Below are 23,137 nucleotides of genomic sequence, written 5' to 3' on the forward strand. Positions count from 1 at the left end.
CTAATAAACGACTTGTTCTTACCCATTAAATCTTCTTCATGAGATCACAATCACAAAGGTTGGGTTGTCATTGTTGTTAATTTCGAAGTGGCTTCAGTCCCATTCCTCTCAATGTTTCATAAATTTGTTTACTCCCCAAAGTTTTCGTTAACGAATCCGCTAGGTTCACTTTTGACTTCACATAATCAATTGAGATTACTCTATCTTTTAGCAGCTACTTTATAATATTATGTCTCAATCGGGTATGTCTACTTTTATCATTGAAGGTTTTATTTTTAGCAGTAGCTATCGCCAATTATCACAGTGTAAAGACACTAATGGTGTTGGTTTTTCACCCAATGGAATATTTGCTAAGAAGTTTTTCAACCACTCAGCCTCAAAACCAGCCAACTCCATTGCAATAAACTCAGAATCCCTTGAGGATTTTGTGAGTATAGTTTGTTTAGCTAACTTAATACACCCCCACCAAGACTGAAAATACAATCATTAGTGGATTTTGTCTCATTTGAGTTTGGAACCCAGCTAGCATCACTGTATCCTTTTAATATAGTAGGAAATCTACTAGATAGTATACCTTAGCTCATGGTACCCCTCAAGTAACTCAACACCCTCAGCAGAGCCTCCCAATGCTTACTGCTCAAGCAATGAGTATACCGACTCAACCTACACATAGCATAAGCTAAGTCCGGCTTGGTATAGTTTATTAAATGTAGTAGACTCCCAATAATCTGTGCATATCTATATTGAGCAACTGGATCCCTTCATGTTTTGTTAAATGCACGTTGGAATCATAAAGAGTGCTAACAGGAGAAACATCATGATGTTCAAACTTTCTCAAGATTTTCTCAACATAGTGTTCTTGAGAAAGTAGGATACCACGTTCGTTCCTTATGATTTTAACACCCAATATCACATTTGCTTCACCCAGATCTTTCATGTCAAAATTTAAAGTAAGAAAACATTTTGTCTCATGCACAACATTCGTGCTAGTACCAAAAATAAGCATGTCATCCATATGTAAGAAAATAATCACATAATCACCATTTACAAGTTTGGTAGAAACACAACGTTCTACCTCAACAATAGAGAAGCCACCACTCAACAAAACTTGGTCTAGCTTTTTATGCCATTGTTTAGGCACTTGTTTCAAACCATACAAAGACTTAACAAGTTTTGTAAACTTTGTTTCTTGCCCAAGAACTATACACTCCTCAGGTTAGGTCATATAAATTTCTTCTTCTAAATCAACTATTTAAAAAAAGCTGTTTTAACATTCATTTGGTGAAAAAAAAGCTTGTGGATCGAAGCTAAAGGAATCATGATTCTAATAGAAGAAATCCTTTTCATAAGAGAAAATGTATCAAAATAGTCAACGTTTTCTCTTTGAGTAAAACATTTGACTACTAATCTAGCCTCATATTTATCAATTAACCCGTCTGAAAATTATTTTTTCCTAAAAACCCATTTGCACCCAATAGGTTTTGCTCCTGGAGGCAAATCAACCAAAATACATGTTTTATTTTGATTTAAAGAATATATTCCAACTTTAATAGCTTCTTTCCAAAACTAAAAATCTGGAGAAGAAATGACTTCATAAAAATTTTTGGTTCACCTTATGCCATATAAGTATAGAAATCATCTCCAAAAGAAGTTTCTTTTCTCTACCTTTTACTTCTTCTTAAATTCTCATTCAAACCATTATTTGAAATTTGTTCTAAAGAAGAAGAGTTTCAGTTCTTTTAAGAACACGCTCAACTTTCAAAAGAAATATATTTTCAAAAAATTCTACATCTTTTGTTTCAACAATTGTATTGGGATCCAAAAAATCACTTTTCAAAACCAAAAAATGATAAACAGCACTTTGTTGAGCATAACCAATAAATGTGCAATTATAAGTTTTGGAACCTATTTTTCTCTTTTTAGAATCAAGCAATAAAACTTTTGCAACACACCCCCACACTTTTAAATATTTGAGATTAGGCACAAATCCTTTCCACAACTCATAGGGTGTCTTTAATTTTCTTATGAGGTATTCTATTTTGCAAAAAACAAGTAGACAATAAAAGCCTCTCCTCACAAGCTATCAAGTGTAGCAGAACTCATAAGCATAGCATTTATCATCTCTTTTAGAGTTTTATTTTTCCTTTGTGCAACACCATTAGACTTGGGTGAATAAGGAGGAGTTACTTTAGGGATTATTCCCTCTTTTTCACAAAACTCATTTAAACCTAAATATTCCCCTCCTTTATCTGACATGACCCTTTTAATCCTTTTATTAAGTTGATTTTCTACGTCTGATTTATATAGAAGAAACTTTTCAAACGTTTCATCTTTATTCCTCAATAAATATAGCTTACTATATCTTGAAAATCTATAAAGGTAATATAGTATCTTTTACCTCTTCTAGTTTCAACTTGTTTTAAATCTCCTAAATCAGTATAAATTAAGGACAGTAGTTCAGTTTCCCTTTGTATAGAAAAATGTGCCCTCTTGGTTAATTTAGTCTCTACACATACTTCACATTTGTTTTCAGTATCACTTTTCAATTCAGAAATTAGACCAAGGTTCTGCAAACTTTTAATATATGATTTATTAACATGTCCTAATCTAGCATGCCACAAATCAAAAGAGTTACCCAAGTAAGCAGAAAAAGATGCATTTTCATTAATTTCAGTAACACTTAAAACAAATTACAATATCCCTTCCTAATGAGAACATTATTCTTAGTCATGACAACCTTGTCAGACTCAAAGGACACTCTAACTCTAACTTTCCCAAGCAGCGCCACGGAGACTAAGTTTGTCCTAACATCAGGACATATAGCACATTGTTCAATGCTAGGTTTTTTGGTGATGTGAGTTTCAGCACCACTTTCCCTTTTCCCTAAAACAAATTACAATATTCCTTCCTGATGAGAACATTATTCTTAGTCATGACAATCTTGTCAAACTCAAAGGACACTCTAACTCTAACTTTCCCAAGCAGCGCCACGGAGACTAAGTTTGCCTTAACATCAGGACATATAGCACATCGTTCAATGCTAGGGTTTTTGGTGATGTGAGTTTTAGCACCACTTTCCCTTTTCCCTCAACCTTGGCAATTTGGGAGTTAGCAAGGTAGATTTGGTCTTCCCCTTCTTCAAAGGAGGTAAACACCTCTTTATTTGCACAGATGTGCTTAGTGGCTCCTGAATCCACTACCCATTTCTTCACATCAATCATAATAAGGGCTTGAGAAACCACTGCAACTATGACTTCACCATCACTGCCATCATTTCCTTCAACCAAATTCACATGTGGCTTAAGAAGATTATTACCCTTTTGAGTAGCCCTTTTCCTGCATTGCGCTGCATGGTGTCCTAGCTTGCCACAAACAAAGCAATTGCCTTTCTTTTTGAACTTAAGGTTAGAGTCCTTGGATTTGTAATCAGATTTATTTTTTTTATTATTTTTGTTTTTGGGATCATACCTCTTGGAGCGCAGTTTCGCTTCCACCAAGTTTGCTTTGACAGCTATTTCCTTTCCTTTCGCAACTTGTATAGCTTTTTTATTTGTGTCTTTAATTATTATATGGGTAAGTGGATCTGACAAGGACAACTGCTTCTGTTTGTGCTTTAATTATTGTTTGCAGTCACTCCATGTTTCCGATAGCTTTTCGATCAGTATGCTAGCTACGAATTCATCTGGCAGGTTAATCTTCTCAGCACGAAGTTCCTCCAACAATTTGTGGTACTCGTTGATTTAAAGCTTGATATCTTTCTCCTCGGTCATCTCCCATTTATAAGAAGTTCCCCACCATAAATTTCTGCGTCCCAACATCCATAGTAGTGTACCTGAGGATAACTGATTCCCATATCTTGTGTGCTTCCTTATAGACATAGTACACATCAAACAGATCATTAGATAAAGTGTTAATAAGAGTATGTCTGCAAACCTTATTAGCATGTGTCCAAATATCTCTCTAGGACTGATCGGCATCCAAGGTTGGTTCGAATTGAGTGAGTGCTGCACTACCCCGTGCATGTCAAGGACAGAATAAACTCAATCTTGCATGGCCTGAAGTTCCTTCTGTCAAATGTCTCTATTTTCAAATTGTCAAGGAACAGCCTAGGAATAGGAACTACCATCGGGACAACAGTGATTAGAATAGCATCATTATCATTTTGACCAGCAACATTGCGAGGTTGCTCCATGATGGCAATAGCTCTTAAGATTGTTAGCGGCAACACCTATAGAAAATGATTAATCCGAGTCATGTCCTATTGATGCTGTCCTTAAAAGTTATTCCATGACCACCAACAGATAAGGAAGTGGCACTCCCCAGGATTAAATAGACTCTTCCTGCAAACAGGGCGAATAGAATAACAAAAGATAAAAACATAAACCTAGCAAGTTTGAGAGAAGGGAGGAGGCATGCACGAAAACTCAAGTGCGAGATGCTTAAACCTCATGCAAACTCTGCCTTTTATAAGCCACAGACTCAAGAGACATTAGGCCCTGAATTAATCACATTAAATGTGATTAAAGTCTTGGTTACAAATGTTGAAGTAATAAATCTGAATAACACACATGTTTTGAGCATTAATGGTAATTAACTCATACATTTTGTAATTAAAAAATCCGTTCTGGCATATCAATGGAGTGTAAATAACTTAATGATAAGGCTTTCAAAATTCAAATGTAATAAAAATCATGGTTCTCAAATAGGCTCTTTTTTTTTGGTTATAAGTCATTTCCGGATCTTGCAAAAAGCCTCTGATTAAAAGGTGCCCAATTTGCCCTTAACTCCCGTGCAACGGGGAAGTCGTTAGATTTCTAACGTGTTTGCCTCTAGTGGCCCATGGTCATGGGTGCAAGATCCTCCTTCTCCTATAGGCCCATGTACTAGCCCAAAAACACAAGCTAGTATTTATGGACTTGTGCTACCACACTCTTGAGTAATGTGGGACTTGTTCTTTTTGACACACCTACATTATATCTCCAACAATAGAAGAGGGAAGGGCATAGGGGGAAATATGACTATGGAACTAGAATTGAAACCCAATTCCATAGGGTAGTTGATGGAACCTAGTTCCATCAATTTTTATGGAATTGAGAGTTTCATAGAACCTGATTCCAGCCTACCAAACGTGTCAAAATACTGATTCCATTTCCAATTCTAATTCTTTGCCTCTAGTTACAGCGTACCAAATAGGGCATTAGGAGGTGTCATTTTGCATCTCTATGTTTGCAGCTCGTCACCCCACACTAATGCCGCACAAGCTCTTTCATTCAGTTGAGAATCTCCATCTAAATAAGAGAAATCTGAAGTAGCACATTAGTTGCGGTATCAACTATCAATCAACTACCTTCTTCAACTATCAACCATTAACTAACTTTTCTAAATCTCATAGTATGATTATTGCATTGGACCATCTATATGCATATGTCATCATTGAAAATAACCAGAATTGGTTTATTCGAGTGACTGTTTTCATTTTCCCTCCATTGTCGTCGTCTTGGTGGAGTAATTAATTGAGAATCTCCACCTCAAAAAGAAAAATCTTAAATTAGCATATTACTTATGGCATCAACTATTAATCAACTAGCAATTATCTTCTCTAAATCTAACAGTAACGATCTTGTTGGGCCATCTATGTGCCTATATCGTCATCAAAAACGGTAAGGATTGGTTCATTTAGTTGGCTGTTTTCATTTTCTCTGTAATCATTTTGGTGGAGTAATCAATTGACAATCTCCATCTAAACAAGAGAAATTAGTTGAAGGCGAACTTGCTCCTTTGGATGGAACGAAGTACTTCTTGATGCAATAGACTTGTAGCTTACCATTCTAGCACTTGAAAAAACAAAAAAATTGAGTTCGTGATCCAAATTAAGGAAGCTCTGAAGCAAGATAATTCGAAATTAAGATGATTCCTTGAAGCTTTCTTCTATAAGATATATTGAATGGATTGGCCTTGAAAACAAATCCCTTTGCATCTTGCCTTTAACCATAATAATCGTCCAACCTTCTGGATATAATGAGAGAAGGAATTGACTTGCCCGTGGAGAGTTCGAGACAATCAAAGATCTTTTTGGATGACATGATTGCTCAGCAAGACAAGAAGAAAGAAATTGCATTATGTATCTCTCTTATCACCGCAGATTGAGAAGGGCATAACCCTTTCTGCTGAGTCAAATCGCTTAATTTCCAAATGCCATTAAGGAGGATGATAATGCTTTTCGAGATAAACAAGTGACTATCTTTGTGGAGAGATGGCAACATCTCTTTGAACCAGGGTTGGAAATCCTGGGAAAAAAACACCCATAGGCAGTCTAATGCTCAAGTGATCAATTATATCTACGGCATCAATTATCAACTAGCAATTATCTTCTTCAAATCTCATGCTGACAATTTCATTGGACCATCTATATGCCTATATAATCATTTCATTTCCCCCTCCATGACATTGTTTTAGTGGATTGATTAATAAGTAATAGTAGTACTAAATCATATTTGGTTAAACATTTGATTTAATAATTTTCTAGGTCCATACAAGTAGCATTTCGCCTTATGCTAAGAAATGAATGAATTCAGCTCCCTTCGATGATTATTTCTTCTCTTTATTCTATGTTCCTTCCAAATTTTCAGACACGAGAGAAATTTTCAAATTCCAAGCTCCAACATGTAAGCAGGATCTTAAATTTTTGTCAAGATACAAAAGTTTAAGGATAATATACTATTGATATCAACCGAGGTTACTAGTTGGTCATATCAATTTATTATTTAGCACAGTTTTTTAGATTTTTAGCTCAATTTTATAAAAACATATCTTGACCATAGTAGATTTATAAATGCTAAATTACTGTATATAAATAAAAGTTTATAACTTCATCAACTATTATCTTTATTACTAAATCAAAAAATTATACAAGAGGGGAAAAAAGAAACAGTATCATATATTTCAATTTGAAATGAAACATAAATCATATTTCAAAATGTTCAATTGAAATACATCATTATAAATTAAAAATAGTACTAACAAGTAGATGAATTTGACATAGTCAAATGGTCACTAAGACCAAGACTTATTAGTGACGTAATTGGAGCTGACAATACTTAAATCTGACATAATATCTGAAAAAAAATTTAAAAACCGTATAGCATTTTAACATAAACGTTAAACCATATCACTAACTAATGTTAATTTTTTCATAACAACTTAAATTGTTAATTATTTAATATATACATATGAAAAAGGCCTATGAAAGTAATCTTACGCACAGACATAGAGTGATGACTGGACCCAACTCATGGGCATTGGATGACTATCGGGTTTTGAGTTTTATTTTTAGTCCATGGGCTTGCAAGCTCTTACCCGTTTTCACAGATAATCAGAGAGATTAATTAGGCCAGGCCAAATACTATGTAGCTGTAACATAGATAATGAAAAGAGAAAGGGTACCCGAAAATAGAGACCCGGAGCTACCTCACGCGGAGCTAACTTGCTTCCCCTTGATTTGTGTGTAAAGCGTAACAATTATTGTAAGTTCATTTTAGTAACACCTAAATGAAATATTATGATCTCAGCAAGAAAAGTTTGCCATAGTTTCTACAGAAAAAACAAAAGAAGTACTACATCCAATTCTTAATATAAGAGCTAGTTTGATATTCAATTTAGTTCTAAATATAAGACCCAGTTCACTTTATCTTTCATATTTATTTATTTTTTTCCAAGATAGTTCTTGTAGTAGCTGCACATATTAAAAGTTTTATTAAATGGTAGTTCTAACTAATATACATGATTAGTAAAGGTATTTTAGGAAAGAAATACATATTTATTACAAATAACTAATTTAGCTAATTTTCTTAATCTGCTTAAATTAGTTAACTAGCCCTTATATTAAAGACCAGAGGTAGTAAAATCCAACTTTGCATGCCACTTATTTTGCTTGGTTAATTTTAGACAATAAATCTCTTTAGTTAATAGATGATTGATTTTTCTTATTCCTATTTGCTCGGACAAGTGTTATCATTATACATTTTATCATTCTTCCTACTAAATTCTTATATTACAAGTAAGAATAGATTTTAAACTTTCAAGAAGGTATAGTTTTTTAAATAGGTTTAAAGAGTGATACATTACATAGAAATTTAAACTTATTTAAATGTTTATATTTTAAGTAGGATTTTAAAAAGACTTCAAGTTTTTTTTTTTTTGAAAGCTCAGGCTCAACCCTAAAAAAAAGAAAAAACTGAATACAAGTTTGGGCTTAAAACAAAAGTTCAGACCTAGGCCTATTAAGTGTGTTTGGATGTAACCAAACTATAGTTTAGAGAATAGCTTCTAGAGAATAGATTCTGGAGAGAATAGATTTTGAAAGAATAGATTTTCTGAAAAAGTGAGAGTATTTGGATAGTTATTGTCAGAAATGATTTTTTATATGTGAAAATTACTAAAAAGAACATAAGTTTAAATGATAATTACATATAAGATATATTTCATAATATATGTTTATTTGAAGTAATAAATTTGTTAATAATATATATTTTGGCAACATAATAAATAAGACATAAATAATATAAATAATAAAAAATTAATGTGTATATATATTAATAAAATAATTAAATGTGTTTTTAGGTAAATGATTTATTTTGCCAACAAAAAAATATTATTATTTCACTGTTGGAGAAGAGGCAGAATGAAAGAAGAGGCACTGGTTTCAAATGGCACTGAATGTTTTTCACTATTAGTGATTCTGACACAAATAATGATGACTCTAACTCTTCAGAAGCGAAAATAGGGATGCTTATACGAAAACCATGGTTTGGCTGGCCAAAACCATGATTTTCTCTGAAACCTGGGTTTTAAAATATATATATATATATATATATATATATATATATATATAGGAGTGTTTGGCAATCAGTTCAAAACTTCCGTAACTCTATTTCCATCCCTACTCCCCCTTCCATGTAGCGGTCATTTTAGATGGTCAGTAATCTGTGGGTAAGTTGGCACTGCTCTTTGACCCACAAAAACAAAAACAAAAAGGTTGGCACGTGCTCCTCCCCGGTGAACCCAACAAGTGAGTTTGATCCTCCCTGGTGAGCCCGACAAGTGGGTTTGATCCCGTCGAGCCTGTTACAGTGTTTCACTTTTCTTTGCAATAAAAATAAATCATCATTTATATTACATAAAATTAGAATGATTATGCATTGTTATTTTATTATTTTTAACTCATTATTAATGGAATTTTCCTGTGTACATGCGTTATTAAAGGGTTAGTTGACTGATTTTTGAATTTCGTGTAATTTCAATTAAAAAATTCTAAATTTTTGTCAAGGTACAAAGGGTTAAGGATGATTATTGACATTAAGTGTGTTACTAGATGGTCACACCACTTTATTGTTTAGCAGAATATTTTAAGTTTTAGTTCAATTATATAAAAAAATCTTCACACATTTTATTTCAATAGTAGATTTAATGAGCACTAATACTATTTTCTGGTCAACTTTAAATTATTATTTTTAGAAGTTTGAAACTACTTCAACTACTATCATTATTAGTAAACTGAAAATAAAAATAGTGAAAACTATTTTGGAGGTGCTTGTACTTTTTTCAATTTTCAATTTGGTACTTGCGTATTTTTTTCTCTTAATTAAATCTTCAATTTTGTTCTATTCACATCACACCCTTGACAAAAATTAAAAATGCTAATTCAACAAAGTTACAAGAACTAATATTTCTAAAAAAAAGTAAAATTAAATTATTTAAGAGTTAAGAGTCAAAAATACTCATGAACTTATACCAAAAGTTCACCCAGCATCATGATTTTTTCTTGGGCTCAAATTTATCCAGCAAAGTTTAAAAAGGCCTCAAAATGTCAGCACCGTTATCAATGGTGATCTGCTATTAATGGGTCTCACTTGTTGACAAAAAATGCTAATGTGGAAGATGATATGGCCATGGTAACATCCTAGAGGGAAAATTTTTTTTAAAAAATTGGTTCTTCCATTCTTGTTGTTAATGGCTTTACCTCTACCCCTCTTCTCTGCTTTTCAAATTAATGAAACCAAGGGCAATCCTCATAAGAGGAAGACCATCCTCTCAGTTTTACATTTATTACCAAAATTGCATAAGCTCATTCAATGAGGCCCAAATCGGAAGATCAAACAACTATTAATTGAGCTATTGCTTTTGTTTATGGCACATTGCTTCTGCTACGTCAATAAATTTGAAGGATTTGGATTTTCTCCACTACCCTTTCCATCCTTTTCTTCTCTCCTACCCTCCTTTTCTCTTCACAACCATTGGATCAAAACTCCAATAGTCTAGATTTAATATTTTATAACATTTTCTAAAAATAAATATTATTATAAATAAAATATATAAATAAATTTAAACTGTTAAAATTCAATTTGAACAGTTCATAGCTGCAGACTGTTATTATAGAGCAAATTTTTTTCAATTTTTTTATTACAGATATGAACTGTTGAGACTAGATTTTAACAGTTTAAATTTATTTGTTTTTTTAATAACATTATTTTTATAAGATGTTAAATCTAGACCATTAGAATTTTGATCCAATGATTGTGAAGAGAAAGATAGGGTAATAGTGACTCTCTTGTGGGTCCCATCATGCTCTCTGTTAGGGCTTGTCGTCTCTCCCTATGAGAGCCCTTTCCGCCACCCACTGTGTTGGACAAAAAATTCATCTCCTCTTTATCACCCATTGCGGCATTGGTTCACACAATATCTTTGGCTTTGGCTTTAGCATCAGTGAGTATTTTATTTTGAGAGGTCTATCTTAAGTTACTTTACTTCAAATCCTATCTTTCTCTCTCCTTTTTCCCCTTTCTCTGGTCTATTTTCTACAGTGTAGAATAGGAGGTTTTTCGAAGGTTGTGGTGGTAAAACGAGAAAATGAAGGCAGCTCCAGCTCCTGTAACAGACTAAACAACTTAATATGGAAAAAGAAGGTTAACGAGAAGACCTCTGAAGGTGCTCTAATGGGTCATATCCTCATTGAAAAAAAACATCAATCAAAATGCTACCATTAGTCTAGTGCAAAATGGCTGGGGTCTAAAGGACGGAGTAAATGTTGTTGATACTGGTCTAAATACATTCATCTTCAATTTCAAAGAGGAATCAGAGAAGATGAGAGTTCTAAGAGGAAGACCATGGGCTTTGTAAGGCCATATTTTGAGTTTGCAGTTTTGGGATGACTTCATGGTTATGGAGGAGGTCTCCTTCCACTTAGTACCTTTTTGGGTACAATTCCATAATCTCCCTCAAGGGCTTTTTTGTGACGAGAATGTGTTGAATATGGGCTCTATTGTTAGGGATATGGTTTGGTATGAAAAATCAAAATTGGAGGGGAGGATAACAAGAAACTTCATGCATGCTCGCATACTTGTTAATGTTAAAAAGCCTCTTATCTCTAGCTTCTAGGTCCCAAGGCCAAAATTATCTGACATTTGGGCCTATGTTAAATATGAAAGGCTATCAAATTTTTGCTATGGTTGTGGGATTCTGGGTCATGAAAACAGGGCATGTAAAAATCCAAAAATCTTAGCAAAAGATAATTAGAAGCATGGTTTTGTACCTTAGATGATAAGACAAGCAGTTAAGCACGGGGACAAAGCTCTAGTTAAGAGTAATTCCCAATGGGTGGAGGAGGACTCTTTCCTCAATGCAGTAGCTCGTGGAAAGCATAAAGACAACTCGAAGGAACAAAGTAAATCCAAAAATCATTATGAGAATCAAGGAAAAAAAAAACCGGACCGGACCGGCCGGTTCAACCGGAAAACCGGTGAACCAGTCACCAGTCCGGTCTGGTTTTCTTAAAAAACCGGCCCATGGTTGAACCGGTGAAAAACCGGTTCAACCGAGAAAAACCGGTGTTGAACCGGGCACCCACCGAACCGGTGGTTACCGGTTTAATATTTTTCAGCAGCAAAACGAGATCATTTCTCAGCCAAAACCCAAAATCCTCCAACTTCGTCTTCGGTCTTCTCGAGTTCCCTTCCTAGATCTGAAATCCCCTCCCCAAAAATCACAAATCGCCTTGCTCTGTCTCCTAGATTCCAGCCTTTCCCTCCACAGAATCCATAGCTTCAGTGCTTCACTGACGGCGACCTCTTAGTTCGGCCATTTACTGACAGTGACACCCAGTCGCAAGTCTCCTGTCTCCCCCGTCGGTTATGTCTTGCTTCGCCTTCGTCGTTTACTGGCGTCGTGCTTCCCTGTCGCAGCTCACATCGCAAGTTGCACGGGAAGTCGCAGCTCACCGGCGCCATGCTTTAGCTTCACTGATGTTTTGCTTTGCCTTCGCCGTTCACGGAAGCTTCACCTTCGGTCCGTGCATTGAGTTGTGGCTTATGGGTAAGCTCAAAGTCAAAACCTTAGTTTGTGTTTTTAGGATTAAAAATAAAAAGTTGCTTTGTTCCTTCTTTCTCGGGCTGTTGAGAGATTTGGGAAGGGAGGAGAGTACTTGATAAATTTTGTTACTGAAATAATATAGCTTTTGATTGCTTTGGATTAAATTGATTCTGGATATTGCATTTGCATATGGAATTATGGATATAAAATTAGCTTTTTATAGAATTCATGTTTCTCTTTTCTGGATTTGGAGGATGGCAAATCAAATATAAAAAATTGGGAGGGGTAAAAATCGTTCAACTATTGATATTTCAGTCCATACCAATAATCTTAATGGTGATTTTAAGTGATCATTATTTACGAATTTTGTTTTATTTTAATATTATGAATTAAATTTTATTATTTTAATATGACCGATCCGACTCCTGTTTGACCCCGGTCTGACCAGTGACCCTTAACTCACTGCCTGGACCGGTTTAGTTTCCGGTCTGGTTTTTTGTTCCTTGATGAGAATAGTGGTATCAAAACAACAGTGTCGAGTAAGCACATCATTGATGGGGCAAAATCTGATATAAGAGAAAATCTACGTGGCACGGGTGATCTATCTGATAATGCTTTTATTGTTTTTTCTTTGACATCTGGCCCTACCGCATCCTCTACTCAACATCATTTGAACTTAACAATCCAGAAACCACATATGGCTAGCCCACGAGGTCCTAAACATTTTCATCGCCTTAGAAAGCCCACAATGCTTGTTCCCACTTCAAGCCCAGCAGATGTAGTGAATTCTTTAATTCACATAACTGAATATGCAACAAGTAATGATGGTACTTCACAGGCTCTTATTCCATATTCCCCTGTTTCTCCCACATGGGAGGTCTCTCTCCATTTGAAAAAGTTAATCTGAAATGAGACTTGCTGGGAAATGAGTCACCTCCTGTATCTAAAAGAAGAAAGTTATTTACTTAGAATAAAGCTACAGACACTCTTATATAGTCCTCTGATGCAAATCTCATTACTCTGAGAAGAAAAAGTATGCGCATGGTAAAATACTCTGCTAAATTGAAGGGCAATAATGGGAAAACTACTTGTGCTCATGAATCAAAAGCTTTAGATGAATCTCTTATTGACATCCCAATCTGCTTAGGGATTGACTTCCCAGAGGAATGGTTCATCTTTAACTCTAATCACTACCAAAAAACATCTGATTAGCGACGAAATTTTTATTTAGCGACGGAATCAAATTACCAACAGAATTTACTGACGAAATTGAAATTCCATAAATTGAAATTCTGTCGATAGTTACCAACAAAATTAGTGACGAAATGGAATTCTATCGGTAGTTACTGACAGAATTGGAATTTCGTCGCTAGTTACTAACGGAACTTTTCTGTCTCTAATTACCGACAGAATTTCAATTTCATCGCTAATATATTTTTTAAAAAAAAATTAAAATGCCACCTCACCTTGGCCGCCACATGTCACTACCTCATCTCCACGTGTCGCTGCCACCTCACCTTCGCCACCACATGTCATTGCCACCTCACCTCCCCCACCATGTGTGAGTGCCACCTCACCACCTTTGCCACATTTCAGTGCCACTCAACTTCGTCGCCACATTTCACTATCTCACATGCCACCTTGTATTGCCACATGTCGCCACCATATAATTCCTCCTCAAAATGACTTCTCCACGGCTCGAACCAAAGACCTCGCTTGTGCACGCACGCGACTCTACCAATTGAGCTGCAATGAACTTACTAACTTATTATGCAAAATTATATATATATAATATTCTCTTACACAAATAAAAATATATACACATATATATTATTAGAAACTAAAAATAAACTATATGATAATTTTAATCATAACTATTTTTGTAACAAAATAATTTTTAGATATTTGTTTTACTATTTATTTTATAATGCTTTATTTTTTTAAAATTATTTTAAATATAATATTAATTTCCAATGACACTAATTTTGAATTTTAAATAGTAAATAATTTTTTCATAAATATATTTTTTAAATTTAATTCTTTTATTTAATATTCATAAGATATATAATTTAATTATATATTTATTATATTATTATATTATATTATATTTTAGCCACAGAATTTTCTGACAGAAAAAATTCCAAGGCTAATTTTAATTATAAAATTTTAGCCACAGAATTTTTTGACGGAAAAAATTCCGTGGGTAATTTTAATTATAAAAGTTTAGTCATGGAATTAGCCATAGAATTTTCTGACGGAAAAAATTCTGTGGCTAATTAGCGATGGATTATATTTCGTCACTAATTCCGTGGCTAAGTTTAGCGACAAAATTTTTGTGTGTAATCTGTTAGAAATTAGCGACGAAAATTATTCTGTTACTAATTCCGTTGGTAATTAGCTATTTTTTTTGTAGTGAATGTGCAATCTTCCTCTAATGGTAAAACTAAGGGTGCAAGGGGCTGGCCGCAAACATACACCAAGGCACCATGAGTCTCCTTTCTTGGAACTATCATGGAATTAGACTAGCCTTGACAGTTCACAACCTTATTGATGTAGTGTCCAAGAATAAGCCAGCCATCATATTCCTTACAGAGACTAGACAAACACTAGTAAGGTTGGATAAAATCAAAAGAAGACGTAGTATGTTGCATTCTTATTATATAAACCCAATTGGTCTATCTAGAGGGTTAGCTCTTTGATGGAATGATGACTTGCATGTACATATTCTTTTCTCTTCAAAAAATTTCATTCATACAAAATTGAACTCCTCTGTTTGGGAAGTGCCAGAATATGCTACCTTTATTTATGGACCTATTGATGAAAATATGGAAGGAAATTGCAAGCTTTGCAAGGCATATTCAACAGTCTTTGATTTGCCTAGGAGACTTCAATGATCTCTCATCCCAATCTAAAATAGTTAGTGGAAGACCAAGATCTATTAGGAAAATTCTCAATTTCCAATCATTTATTACTAATTGTGATCTCTTGGATTTGGAATCAAAAGGCTCTAGTTTCACTTGGTGTAATAATAGACTTGATGAGGAATGTATTAAAGAGAGAATTGATTGGGCTTTTGCAAATAACATGTTCAAAGAATCTTTCCCTAAAGCTTTAACCATCCATATTGACTCTGTGGCTTCTGATCATCATTTTCTTATGGTTTTTTCCTACTACCATGACCCTAAATCACCCCGATCTTTTAAATTTAAAGTAAATTGGGCCTGCCACCCGGATTTCTTGGATATTGTCAAAAGCTCTGGGTTCGTAGAACATCCTTCTGCTACAGAAAGTGTACCACAGTTTGTAGACTACACTCATCGTTGCAACAAGGCCCTCATTACTTGGAGCAAGAAAAACTTTTCCCAACTTTAGAATGTCAACTAAACACACTTTGAATCAAATTGAAACTTGCAAAGCTAGAATTTATACTAAATACAGTCACAAGCTTGTTTGTAATTTATCACAAGAGCTTGAGCATTTGTGGAAATGTGAAGACATGTATTGGAAGCAAAGATCTCGAACTAATTGGCTTTCTGGTAGGCACCTAAACACGAAGTTCTTTCATGCTGCTACAGTTACTATGAGGCAGAAAAATAAAGTTGTGAAATTGAAAGTTGCTGATAATGAATGGGTAGAATCTGAATCTAAGATAGCTAGAGCTGTTACTGAATTTTACTCTAGTCTTTGTGCTGAAGGCTCTACTACTGATTTGAATTTGGCGCTAAGTTAGGTTAATCCTTGTATAACTGATGACCAAAATAGGTGGCTTACTGCTCCTATCACTCAGGAAGAAACTAAACAAGCTACCTTTCAATTGGAATCTTTGAAGGCTTCAAGCCCCGATGGCTACAGCAGATATTTCTATCAAAAAGCATGGGCTAAGGTTAGTGACTCTCTTTCCTGTTTGGTCCCTCTTGGTCACTTGAATGAAACTAATTTGATACTCATTCCAAAAGTGGAAAGACCTGAATCTATTAATCAATTCAAACCTATCAGTCTTTGCAACTTTGCTTACAAAGTTATCTCAAAAATTCTAGCTAATCGACTGAAAGTGGTTCTTGATAGTTGTATTACTCCTAATCAGCGTGCCTTCATTCCGAGGCGTTTGATTCATGATAATATCTTTCTTGTCCATGAAGTTTTTCATTATTTGAAAAGGCAAAAGACTGGAAATTGTTATGAGCTTGCTTTCAAACTTGATATGAATAAGGCTTTTGATAGACTAGAATGGAGCTTTATTGAAGGGGTTCTGAGAAGGATTGGTTTTTGTGATATTCGGGTTAAGTGGATTATAGGGTGTGTTAAATGTCCAAAGTTAATATTCAGATCTTTGGCAAAACTGTTGCTTCTATTAACCCTGGTAGAGGAGTAAAGCAAGGAGATCCTCTGTCTCCTTACCTCTTTATTATTGCTTCAGATGTCCTCTCTTTGATGTTAAATCATCATGCCACCAATAGTGACATCCAACACATCTGGTTAACTGATAACTATTCTGTGCTTACAAATTGCCTGTTTGCAGATGATATAATGCTCTTTCTTAATGCTAATAGAAGTAATTGTGCAGTTGTTAAGGAGATCTTGCAATCTTATTGCAATGCTTTTGGTAAAAAAGATTAATATGGATAAATCTTCACTCTTCTTTTCTGCTAACACTCCCCAAAGAATTAAAGATGATGCTTTTAGTTTGTTATATGTTACTGCCATGAATGATCCTGGTTTGTATCTTGGCCTTCCTATCATCTGAGGGAGGTTCAAGTCAACTGCTCTTGCTTTTGTTATTGATAAGGTTGGTAAAAAAATTGGAAGCAAGAAAAGAAAATTGCTTTTTTTTACTAGAAGGGAGGTGATTATCAAATCTATAGTCAATGCTATTCCTACCTACTCCATGTTTTGTTTTAAATTCCCTAAAAGAACTTGTGTGCAGCTCAATAGTATAATATCTAACTTTTACTGGGGATAAAAGGAGGAAAGAAGTAGTATTCACTAGAGAGCTTGGGGTGAACTGTGTAACCCAAAAAATATAGAAGGCCTTCGATTTAAAGATTTTATGAACTTCAATGATGCTTACTTGCTAAATCTGCTTAGCGTGTTCTTAACAATCTGGATGACTTATGGGTTAAGATTCTCAAATGTGTTTACTTTCCAAACTACTCCTTTACGCCTCTTGGGCTTGGAGTAGCCTTCTTACAGGAAGGGATTTTCTTGTTAAGGACATTTGCTAGAGGGTAGGCTCAAACTCTGATGTTAAGGTATGGAAAGATCCTTGGATTCCAGGGCTTAAAGAGTTTAAAGCTAAAAAGGTAGAAGGTGCTTCCATCAACTTTGAGTTGCAAGTCTCAAATTTAATTCTTAATGAATCATGGGGTCTATACCATATTGCTAATAGTATCTCTGCTGACATAGCCTCTTACCTTATGCAAATTCCAATTCCCTCAACCATATAGAGGGATAAGCTGATTTGGACTGTAGCAAATGATGGGCATTACTATACCAAACTTTGTTATAAGAAATTGATTTCTAATCCCAAAGCCTACATGTGATAAAACTCCAACCTCATCTTATGTAATCCCACAAGATTTATGGAGTAATATATGGCGTCTTAAAATCCCACCCAAGGTTAAGCAATTTTTATAGAGATCTCTAACTCAATCTCTTGCTATAAGGCAGTCTCTCTTTCTACAGAAATGCTCTACCTCTCCTTTATGCTCAGTTTGTCAAGAGGTAACAGAAACAATAGAGCACTTGATTCTCCTTTGTAATTGGCTTCAAAGAGTATGGTACAGCAATCCACTCTTCCAAAGATTCCATCATGCTTCAGTTTCTTCTTTTGAAAGATGGTGTGAGAATATTTTTCTTAAAGACAGCCTTTTTGATAATTTTGAAAAAGCTTACATAGCTATGCTTTGTTGGAATATTTGGAAGATGATATCAGCTTCTATTTTTACTACAACATAAATAAATCCTCTTTTTGTTATACAAACCACCATTGCTACTGTTCGTAAATTTTGGATGGCAAATTATCCTAAAAATGCTGTTAAGGATGCTCAAGTGCCTTTTCCTCATAGTTGGAGCCCACCACCACATGGATATTTAAAAATTAACTATGATGGATCTTTTATCCTGGTAATGTCGGTATTGGAATTATCTGTAGAGATCATAATTGTAATTTCATAAGAGGATGCAGTGAAAAAGTCTCTACTTCTTCTAGCTTAATGGTGAAAATTTTAGCATTTAAACATGCTCTGTCTTTGGCCTTTGAATTGAAGGATTACTTGGTCATTATTGAACTTGACTGCCTTGAACTCTTTAACTCCATCTCTAGGAAGAATTCAAGTCGTTGCAACTAGATGTAGCAAGGACTTATTGATGAGCTTTTGTCAAGTATAGAATCCCTCAACAATGTATGTTTCTCTTTCACTAAGTGTTCAGGAAATGCTGTTGTAGACTGGCTTGTTGCCATAGCCTCAAAGGGGATAGACTTTCTCGGTTGGTTTCACAACCCCCCATCCTCTCTTCATCCTATTCTTGTGAAGGATTCTCATAAAGATCATGCTCATAGTCAAGGCCTTGAGATTAAGGAAGATCGAGAAGGGATAGGTTAATGTCTAATATGTTTCTTAGTTCTTTTGTGTATGCCTTTACTACCTGGCTTATGGCCTTTGTGAACCTTGCTATTGCTACTTTATGTTTTGTTGAATGAAAGTTATCTTTTCAAGCCAAAAAAGAAAAAGAAAAGGAGTGTAGTGGAGGAAAACAAGATAGGAAGGGTAGTGAAAAGAATCCAAGTCCAAATTTGAAACCATCATAAAGGAAAAGCAAGAGGCCCCATTTACTCCCATGCCTCTTCTTGTTCTTATACTTGACCAGCTCACTTTTCCATTACATGCAAGGTGCTCGACAAAAGATCCCACTATTCCCATTCGTCATCTTCCCCTGATGGTGTTGCCAAATCCATGATGGCAATCAGCAAAGGATTAAGTAATAGGATTCAACCACCTAATACTGGACAATTCAAATTTGGAGTTTTGGAGAGTACGGGAGCACTTTTGTCATCGTTGCTCACAAATTTGAGTTTGATGCCTCCTCTCATTCTCAACTTCATAGCAAACAATTGTCTGGTATTTGAAAAATGATAGAGGTCAAAGATGGAGATCCATTGCCAAAAAAGGAAACCCCCGGTAAGGGCTAATGCCCCAAAAACTAGACCAAGCTGATCAAGCCTAAATTAAATCAAATCAAATGCATTTTTCAGTATTGTGTGGTTGAACTCGATGGGTGCTTGGGAAGAAGTGAAAGACTCTAGCTTTGATGGGTCTAGGTTGAATTATGATTCTGACGAGTTGACTAAGAACACAAAGACAGAGGAGAACGACAAGAATAAAGGAAGCATTTTTCTTAATTTTTTCCCCTCCATTGCTACTTAAGATGTTACCTGGCCATGTCATCTTCCAAGCCATAATTTTTAGTCAACTAGTGAGACCATTAAGCGCAGTTTGTCATAGATAACAATGCTAATATTTTTGGGTTGTTTTGAAGCTTTGCTCGGTAAATTTGAGTCAAAAGAAGTTTATGATATTGTGTAAACTTTTGGCATGAGTTTAGAGGTATTATTGACCCTTAACTCATTATTTCAGTAGAAAATTAAAAATTGAGGGGGAAAAATATAGGTACTCTAATATGGTTTTTTCATAAAAATATAAACTGGGAAAAAAGAAATAGTACTCAAATCTGATTTAGTCATCCATGTTTTTTTTTTAAATTAAAAAAAAAAGTAATCTTACGCATGCACACATAGTGATGAGCAGATCAACTTATGGATATGGATAGATTATTGGGCTTCGAGGTTTTTTACACCCAGGGGCTTACAAGCTCTTCTCCTTTTTCACAAATAATGCTTTGGAGGGTATTGGTCCAGGCCCAATAGTAATTACTTCGAACAGGGATTATAAGAGGACGCACTGTTTTGGGCCAAAAATACAGATATGGGCCCTCACACAAAGAGTCACACTGGAGCCTCGGCCTGCAAATAGTTATTCTTGGTAGGGGGGTCTTAAAGTTGACAAAAATGAATCGGTCATTAAATCAGCTAAGGTCGTGATTCAATGATTAGTAATTTAACCCTAGTTAAATTAAAGTCAAACAAAACATGATCAAAATAATATAATTTAATTAAAATATGTAAAAGTATCCATATATAATCAGTTACGCAGATGTTAAAGTATGAAACTAATGGATTGTCAGTATTTCCTTTTTTCAACTCAAGATGATATCATTTTAGTCCAAGGGGAGGAAAAATATGCAATCCAACCCGGTCGACATGTTCAAACCTTTTGACCTAATCTAGTCGACTCATTTAGGTTGGGTTTTAATACTATATCTCAGCAACTATAATCCACCATCAACCGAGCCTTGAATCAAACATCACACACACACACACACACACACAGAGATTGATAAAAATAGAGGAAGAAAAAAATGGTAAATTGATGGGAATGGAAAGGTTCCAAAGTATGGTGTCATTATCAGAGGACATGTTGTTTTTTCAAAGTATGTGGGGCCCATGAGCATGTGTAATGAATGAAGGAGGAGGAGATAAATAAGGGAGAAAATTAAAGGGGTCGTCGTCCTTCATTGTTTCGGATAGCCTTTCCTTTTCGTAGACTTTATTGCCTTCGTCCTCACCTCTTTCATCCTCACGTGTGACTTTGAGTCCATGCACAAAATCTCAGTCTCAATCTCAAATTCGGTGCTATTATTTCAGACACATAAATTCTTCCTTTTTTTTTATATGGCTATTTTATTTTTTTTCTAAACACAAGTATTCTCTTATTTGAGATAATTATTCGAATATTAAATATACACACCTCTATCAATAAAGATTTGAATATTAATTCATCATGTTATGAGAGATTAGTTCTTACTAATAATATTATTATTCTCTTATTTGTTGGATCTAATTAGAGATAAGTCTCCTAAAGATGTCTTTCAGATTCACACGAACTCAACAGGAGATCTCATATTTAAACGGCCAAAATCCTTCTTACTAGGATCAACATTATTGGTTATTTTGATCATTTAAATTGAATCACTTTTAAAAAAAATGTAATATTTCCTTACCTCTATTTTTTCAAACGAACTACTTGGTATATGATATTCGTATTGATCTAAACTCGAGTCAAGTTTCACTTCAAGTAAGGGTGTGTTTGGATAAAACCAAACCATGGTTTGGAGAATAGCTTTTGGAGAATAGATTCTGGAGGGAATAGATTTTATGAAAAAGTGATTCTGAGAAGTGAGAGTGTTTGGATAGTTGTTACCAGAAACACTTTTTATATGTGCAAATTACTAAAAAGGGCATAAATTAATATTATAATTATATAAGGGATAGATTTTATAATATATTTTGATTTGAAGAAATAAAATTGTTGATAAAATAATTTTTACTAACATAATTAATAATATATAAGATAATATAACTAATAAATAATTAATATGTGTATATATATTTATAAATTATAAGATTAAATAATGAAGAACCAAGTGTGGAATGAAGAGTGAGGCATCAATTATGGGGGCTACTTTGTCATATGCTGTTGGGCCCACACCAATGTCTAGAAAATTTGACCCATAAACAATTTCAAACTACTTCTGCCCAAACCATGGTTTTGGGGTTCAAAACCATGATTTGACCCCAAACCATGGTTTCATATTTTCTGTCCCTATTTGGCTGGTTTCTTCCTCAAACCATAGTTTGGAGGGATATCCAAACAGGGCCTTAAGAGAAGTTTTCTCTCACTGTAATTTTGTTCAAATACAAAAATTCAAAATTTTGCTTAAACGGTGTCATTTTATTATGACAGAAATAAAGTGCAAAATAGAAAAGAAATTTCAACCAATATTTTGAAATTTTATAACAAGCCATCAAATATTCAATATTTATTTTCTTTTTAAAGAAGTAAAAATAAGATTTCAATTGCTGATTTAAAAGCAATAATATATTAAAAAAATATAAGTTACAGTGCAACTTAAATCTGAAAATCTAGAGAGACAAGAATGATGTTATCATGTTGGATCATCAAAATTTGGAAGTACAATATGTGTAAAGGGTCAAACATTATAATAAATGTGGTTAAAAACAAGAAGAAATAGATGTCCATGTCCCTTAACCAACATTGAATCCAGCTAATTTCTTAAAATGGACTTGTGATTCATTTTAAAGGGCATATTTCATGTTTATCCAATGTAAGAATACATAAATTGACTATTATCAAAATAAATTTTAATATCTAATTTTTAAAAAAAATATTAGTGGATCATAATTGTTTTGAGTGGGATCAGACTATTGACAATGAAAGAAATTTCAAGGACGAACAGAGACAAGAAAGAGGAGGGAAATGGGGACAGTACGGTCATTTATTAAGATATGGCACCTAATGTAACATTTCTTTCTATCGTAATTTGTATAGACTTAAAACATTATTTTTAAGTTAATTATTTCAAAAATATATGTTGGTTTTCTTAAAATCTTGCTTTTAGTTATCAGGAAAATTACAAAAAAAGACCTTGGAATTATAAAAACGCATATAGAGATCCTTGCCAATTTCACTTTGGGTTTTGACAATAATAATATATCATGAAGTTGTCAAGGGTCCCTATCTGCGTTTTGCAATTCCAAAGTTTTTTTTTGCAATTTCCCCTTAGTTATTTATAACGGAAACTACATTAAAAACTCCGCTTATCACAATTAATGGAGACAAATTAGGGGGAAGATTAA

Source organism: Neltuma alba, unplaced genomic scaffold, assembly GCF_004799145.2.
Source record: "Neltuma alba isolate B1F8T4 unplaced genomic scaffold, ASM479914v2 tig00011790_pilon, whole genome shotgun sequence".
Taxonomy (NCBI): Eukaryota; Viridiplantae; Streptophyta; class Magnoliopsida; order Fabales; family Fabaceae; genus Neltuma; species Neltuma alba.